A 6,000-nucleotide genomic window follows, 5' to 3' on the forward strand; every position below is an offset into this window, starting at 1 on the left:
ACATCATCAGAGTGCTGAAAGAACTCCTAAAGTGTTGCCAACGATCATGGGAACAAAAAGACAAGTCATGAGTGTGCTGGCAAAACCCCTGAATAAGGCCACCTGTGGAGAGCATGCTCAGCCGCTGTTGCCCATACAGGAAATATGCCATGCCAAGTGCACCATGCTTCACAGCTGCATGGTGGAGACCATGGACTCTACGTGAGAAGCGAAATTGATGGACTCCCATGTAGAATGGTAATCAACACCAGAGCCAATGTGAGCATCGTCAGGACAGACCTGGCTCAAAAATTCCAGCAATGACTCTACGTACCCCCATTGTTGACACTGCAGACAGTCATGGGATAAAAAATGACTGCATGGAAAATTGGACGTCTCAGTGAAATTTGTCACGGCCATTTACCGACACACAGTCTTCATGGCAGACATAAAAGACCTGTGTATCATCGGACTGGACTTCCTGAGGAAACATAGATTTTCCCTAGACATGAGATACAGGTTCAATCGCGTGGTCATCTTCGGATGGAATCAAGAACTTTCAGAAGATTACGATGTAGATTTTACAGTTGATTTTTAATTTCTCCCTCCGTATATTATGATACGTCCATTGACGAACATTGATTATATGTGCAATCTATATGTAATATTTTTATTTATTATTCTGAAGATATTTAATAAAATTTCCAGACACACCCATCATCCGGGAACGCTTCGATATCTCAATGAGATGGGAAGCGGGGTGTGTTTGGTTTTCAAAGGTTCAATCGCAAAACCATTATAAATGGTAGTATATTAAATACACCATGTCATACAGTTAAACTTGGTTATTTTTACTTTTGCTCTTAGAATAAGTTACAGGAGTTCCTTAAGCATAATGTACAATCAGCACTGTCAAATTGAAGGACATTTTAGTCCTTTAATTTTGATTGCTAGACATAATCTAATGTTATCGACAATAGGAGTATATTGTTTTAAGTATCAGTGATTATCTAGATAATTTAAAAGCATTAAATATATTGCAGTTGAAGAAATTTTTGGAAGGTCAAGAATCATTTTGAATTGAATATATCAAATCATTCCAGTTTTTCCTTCAGCTTTTTTGCTACGCTCTATTCAAACTGTATATTTTACAAGAACAAAATACATATAATTCCAAAAATACACATCTATATTGTCCAAAATAATTCTGTAGAGAGAAGAAAATTATTTTACAATCATATTAAGTATTTATTCTTTGCATAACACAGTTGCTTTAAACATGTAATCAATGTGTGAATTTTCAATGGGAATTTTTATATTGAAAAGTAATATTTGAGGTTTTTGACATGACAGTTTAAACCGCCAAAAACTGTCATGTGTCTAAAGCCTGCCAGCCCTAATTCGTAGCTATGTAGACCTTATATCTTTGTATGCATGGTAGAATAATGTCCTTATGAAATTGTAATATTTCTGTATCAATATTTATCATTCTGATTTATCTTTTCATATCACAACCTTATCACAGTGTCTTTTTCTCATTCCAGATTGCGAGTATTAAGGAAAGATGGAATCCATTCTACAGTATTTGAATAGTCCTTACCTAGCTACATTGACAGGTGCTGCTGCAGTCGCAACGGCGGTATACTGGGCAATGCGGTCTGGTGGCCAGAAGCAGCTGTTGGATCTGAAATTCCAGTCTGAGGAACTCGATGATGAACTTACTCGGGTTTCCAGGCTGATATCTAAAGGTCAGCTGATGCCATACAAATACGAAGATGCCCAGACAATCTACGAGTGTATGTTGAGAGGAGCCAGGGTGTCTGAAAATGGACCCTGCATGGGGTGGCGGCCGTCAAACACAGGAGAATACCAGTGGGTGCACTACAGAGAAGTCATTGAAAGAGCAAAGAATCTTGGTGCAGGACTTGTTCACTACAAACTGAAAACCCATTCTTTTGTAGGGATTTACTCACAAAATTCTGTTGAATGTGTTGTGGCCGAACATGCCTGCTATTCCCAGTCCATGGTCATTGTGCCTTTGTATGATACTCTTGGACCTGATGCTTGCACTCTAATCATCAACGAAGCCGAGATAGCCCTTGTAGTATGCGACAAAGAGGAAAGAGTTCGCTCCCTGCTGGACCAGGCTCCCCTTACACCTTCGTTGCGAGTCATTGTAGCTGTAGATCACATATCGGACGAAACTACGAAGAGAGCCGAGACCAGCGGGATTGAGGTGGTACCTTTTGGTGATGTCGTTCAACTTGGTAGGAAACTACCGATTGATCCAGTTCCGCCTCAACCAGGTGATCTAGCCACAGTATGCTACACAAGTGGTACCACAGGAAGCCCGAAAGGTGTTATGCTCACCCATGCTAATGTTATAGCAAATGTGAGTGCTGTTCTTAAACAGCTCGGTGATGTGGCCCCTCATGGAGGCGATACCATGCTTTCTTTCTTGCCTCTGGCACACATGTTTGAAAGATGCTGCCAGGTTGCCATGTACATGGGAGGTGGTCGCGTCGGGTTCTTCGGTGGGAGCATCCAAAGGCTTGGTGAAGATTTCAAAGCTCTTAAGCCCACCGTTATACCCTGCGTTCCTCGCCTATTGAACAAGATGTACAGTAAAGTCCAGGACACTGTGAACAAGAGTCATATCAAGAAGGCTCTTTTGAATCTGGCCCTGCAAAGCAAAAAAGCTGAGCTCAATCGTAACATAGTCCGTAATAATTCAATTTGGGATTGGCTGGTGTTCAGACCCATCCAAGAGAACTTGGGTGGCAGAGTAAGGCTGATTGTTGTTGGCTCAGCTCCTTTAGCTGGTCATATCCTGACATTCCTGCGCTGTGCTCTCGGGTGCTTCATAGTAGAAGGTTATGGTCAAACCGAATGTGTTGCTCCCTGCACTATGACTTTGCCGCACGACATGAACGTGGACCATGTTGGTCCACCTATTCCATGTTGCACTGTGAAGTTGGTCGACGTCCCAGATATGAACTATTTCTCATCTCAGGGCAAGGGCGAAGTCTGCGTCAAAGGACTGTCGGTTTTCAAAGGATATCTCAAGGACCAAGAGAAGACCAGTGCCACATTGGACGAGGATGGATGGCTGCATACAGGAGACATAGGAATGTGGCTGCCCAATGGCACCCTAGCTATCCTGGACCGAAAGAAACATATCTTCAAGCTCGCGCAGGGAGAATATGTCTCCCCAGAGAAGATAGAGAACATCTATATACGTTGCCAGCTAATAGCTCAAGTCTTCGTTCACGGAGAGAGCCTGAAGTCTTGCCTAGTCGGCATAGTAGTACCAGATAAAGAAGCGGTCACCAGGTGGTACAAGCAGCAGAACCTTCCGGTACTTCAGTGGGATACCATCAGTGAGAACAAAGATCTCAAGGCCAGGATACTAGCGGAGCTTACCAACGTCGGACGTAGCGCTGGACTGAAATCATTCGAACAAGTGAAGGACATATACGTGTCTACAAGACCCTTTACTGTCGGCAACAACACATTGACGCCTACGCTAAAGACAAAGCGGAAAGAATGCAAAGAGTTCTTCGCCCCCCAGATAGAGATGATGTACAGCACTTTAGCATGAATTCCAAAGATTTAGTTTTTAGCTATTATAAAAAAAATGAAAAAAAATTAATTACTATATAACACAGAGAAACTCGATTATCATCAACAGAATTTTAGCGGTGTGTGTAATAGAGACGCCACACAATAGTTTGCATATTTTGCTCTCCAGGTTTGAATTGTTCAGGAAAAGAGATTATCTCATAGGTATATAGTACTTATATCTTTGCCGTCGAATTATTTATTCTTTGCAAGTTTTTCTTTTTTCTGAACCAAATTTCGTGCGTGAAGCGGAAAAGCAAACGAAGGGTAACTCTGTATTCCAAAGACTAGCATATAAAACTAATCAATTTAACCGAAAACAAAAAATTATCCAAAGATTTTATTGAAACTAATTTATAACAGATTAACAAAATTATTTAAAATGTGTAGGTGAGGGTGGTTTCACTCTTTTCCATATCCCTCTAGCAACTTGGTGCTCTTATCTTAATTATTTTGGAACATTTTTTGCTTCCACCCCCAACCAATTTTGAACATCCTTCCAGCTTTGGGCTAATGATCGATGATCGTGTGCAGGTTCCTGCGGTACCCTCAAAAGCGGTGAAAGAAAGAATTTTCTGGTCAGTGGAACAAAAGAATGAATTGTGATAGCAGGAAAAAAGGTTTACAGGGTGATTTTTTTTTTTTTGACAGGGTGGCAATTTTGTGTGTCTGTGACATTCCATGCACTTATTTATTTTCTCTTGTTAATTAGCACTTCTGCACTGTAATAGTATACACATATGTACTTGCACATTTTTTTAAAATATACTTTGTGTATGAAACGCCAACCAGAGATGACACTTATTGTGTCTGGATGAGAAGTTTCGTTTTTGTTCATTTTACACGATATTTTTACTGAAGTACTTTTTTTTCACATTTCCGGTCTTATATTTGATTTTTACAATGTGAAATTATTTTTTCCTGAGATCTGAAAACGTATGTGCATTTGAACGAAATGTATTCTTTTGTTTCATGGAAAATTATGTATTTTTTTTTTAGTTCAATATCGATAGTTAATTTGTCATGATTTGAATCCTACACCACAGTTCTAACTCCAAACATCGTCTAGCATTCCGAACCATTGACATTGTAAATTTCAGATCATGCATTGATGTGTGTTTCATAATTGGTGTTGTGTTGCTAGAGGTCACTTACATTCACTGTATTAGTGCGAAATTCTTTTCATGCTGCAATATGCAAGACTTTTTTTTTTCTGATGGAAGAAAGAGTTTTAACCTTTTACTTATTTAGTTTACACTATTCGACCAATTACCCAAGCATTTCATTCTTTCAGCCTTTTCTTATTAAGACCCTCAGGATTCTCACATAACTGTGTTTCCCAAACTGTTTGACATCTTGGAGCTCTTACAAAGATCTTGAACCACAGGTCGAAGAACACTGCTATGGATGGTACCCAAAAGTAACTGGGATTTATTTTTTACAATTTGTTTATTCAATTTTTTAAGAAATCCTTCAATTCCCTTCAAAGTACTCTCCATTAGAATTGATACACTTGCCCAGTCTTTTCTTCCATTGTTCAAAACATTTTTTAAATTCATCTGTTGTGATGCCAGACAGCGCTTTTATCATTTTCACCTCATCCCCTTTGTAAAATGCTTTCCTTTCAGGCCTCCCTTCATCCGATGAAATAAAGAAAAGTCATGGAGAAATCAGGTGAATAGGCCGAATGGGACATGTCATATCATTTCTTGTTAAAAATTGAAGCTTCGTGAGGGCTGTGTGAAATAGAGCGTTGTCGTGATGTAAAAACGAATTGCCTGTCTCTACAAATCAGGTCTTATTTTGCCGCTAACTGTTGCACAATCTTCTCAGCACCTTCAAATAAAAAGCCTGCTTTTATCCGTCTGACTTTGAGGAAGGAATTCCTTATGTTCCACATCTCTCACATTGGAAAAACAGATGAGCATTGTCTTGAAATTTGACTTGACAAGCTGTTTTTGGGCTCAAACGAGTCTTCCACTGGCTTGATTGTGGTGTGGTTTCGGAATTGTAGCCATAGCACCATGTGTCTCACATCAATAATTGTTCTGGATAAGAAATCTGGGTCAGAGTTTGGGTATGCCTTTTCAAAGCATGGCATTCTTCCAAGCGAGAATCATAGGAAACGAGCTGAGTTACAAACTTTTCGCTGACCCTCCTTCAAATCTTCCGTTTAAATTTACTATACTGAGCTTCAACTCACCCTGGACAACTCCTTGATTTTTTTATATTTATGATGTTTTCAATCACAATTTTGTAATTTTTTTTATATTTTTGCCCATTTGGGAAGTAGAAAGATGTCCAGAGCATGTGGTTGCTCATCAGTAAACAATTCACCTTCTTTGAAAACGGAAAAACCACTTGTACACTTTGAATTTTACCTCTGGCATCCCTATAAGA

The 6,000-nt window shown here is 39.5% G+C and overlaps 1 pseudogene across 2 annotated transcripts in view; it reads left to right on the forward strand.

Moving 5' to 3' along the window:
* Positions 1-5,705, forward strand: part of LOC149081238 (long-chain-fatty-acid--CoA ligase 1 pseudogene) — a 29,747-nt pseudogene extending 24,042 nt beyond the window's left edge. Inside the window, exon 2 of one of the 2 annotated variants that reach the window (XR_016193413.1) lies at positions 1,524-5,705. The product of XR_016193413.1 is annotated as a long-chain-fatty-acid--CoA ligase 1 pseudogene, transcript variant X1 (transcript). The remainder of the gene's footprint in view (positions 1-1,523) is intronic. The other variant, XR_016193414.1, reaches the window with a different exon arrangement.
* Positions 5,706-6,000: the final 295 nt, after the last annotated feature.

This window comes from Pholcus phalangioides, unplaced genomic scaffold (genome assembly GCF_987345545.1).
Source record: "Pholcus phalangioides strain wild (caught in Gottingen) unplaced genomic scaffold, Ppha-v1.0 ptg000010l_1, whole genome shotgun sequence".
NCBI classification, from domain to species: domain Eukaryota; kingdom Metazoa; phylum Arthropoda; class Arachnida; order Araneae; family Pholcidae; genus Pholcus; species Pholcus phalangioides.